The following is a 1,492-nucleotide window of genomic DNA, read 5'->3' on the forward strand; positions in this document are numbered from 1 at the left end:
CTTCCCTTGCCATGCCTACCAAGCCACGCCCACAGAACCGGTAGTAAAAAAATTTGGATTTCACCACTGGATTATAGATAGTTGGAGCATGAGGAAAGACACGTGGAAATATTAGATAATGAATGTATTCTCAATTCATAGCAGTGACTTGCTGAAATGTTTAAAGTACTGTAATTCTTTTTTAACAGAGCAGTAAAGAGGAAGAATTTGTGGCAATGTGGTAACCACTTGCTTTAGTTTATTCATTTTGTCATCCTGTTAATTTAAAGTATTGTCACATATAAATGCCTAACTCCCAAACCATCCACTCTCTGGTACATCAAGGGTTAACACCCACACCCTCTCCCTCACTACAGCTCCTCCTTACCTTTAGCCACACCTCCTGGGTACTTAAGGGGCACACACGAGGGCATCGAGCAGTTCTACAGCAACATCTGTAAGAGAGCATATGATTGAACCATATCAATGACTCTGAGTATCTTTGGGCTAGATTCTGGTATATTAACAAGTATTTGCTTTGTTAATTTGCTAAATATATTTTCTTTTAATTCCTAGGTTGACATATAATATCTATTTTATATATATATATATATATATATATTTTATATATATATATATAAAATATATATATATTAATAAATCATACATACATACATAAATATCATTCTCTTTCTCAGTATTGAAAGCCATGTTTTACAAAAATGTGTAAAAAAATAATAAGCCAAATAAAGGCAGAGATAAGAAAAACAGAAAAGAAAATCTAAGAATAGTTTACATCTTGATATTTTGCTAGAGTTCTTACTATTTTGCAAACCATTATTCTTGTCTAACACGTCCCATACACTGATTTGTATTTTTAATCTTTTCCCTTCTTTTTTTATTAGTTACAGCTCATTAATCCACTCAATCACGATATTTTGATCTTTTCCTTTTTTTTTCAACCGCTTTGTTTTGCCAAACCATATCAATCTCCTTTTTTCACACTGGTTAATAATTTTTGTATGCAATTTGTATTTACTTGCACACATTCATTTTTGACCAGATCTCTTGGTTTTCTATGCTTCCTAAGAAGCAGACTGTATTCAACTTGTTTTAGAAATACCCAGCTTCCCTTGTAAAATAGAAAGCACCATGTCATATATACAGCTATTTTGACAAATGTTCATTCATTACAACATATGATGTACTACCCACTGCCTATTAACATTTGTATATTTGAAACTGTCTCCAGGCAATACTACATCTTTAGTAAACATTTTATTAGGCACACACATTCGTCTGCTTGCTGCAATAATTGAGTTTCTTTCTGACCTGGAATCATTTGCTGTGTTTTCTACTTCAAACACAATCATCTTGGATTTAAAAAATAATAATATTAGAATAGAATAGAATAGAATAGAATAGAATAGAATAGAATAGAATAGAATAGAATAGAATAGAATAGAATTCTTTATTGGCCAAGTGTGATTGGACACACAAGGAATTTGTCTTT

This window comes from Pituophis catenifer, unplaced genomic scaffold (assembly GCF_029215685.1).
Source record: "Pituophis catenifer annectens isolate HBS135680 unplaced genomic scaffold, rPitCat1.0.hap2 SCAF_2, whole genome shotgun sequence".
Taxonomy (NCBI): Eukaryota; Metazoa; Chordata; class Lepidosauria; order Squamata; family Colubridae; genus Pituophis; species Pituophis catenifer.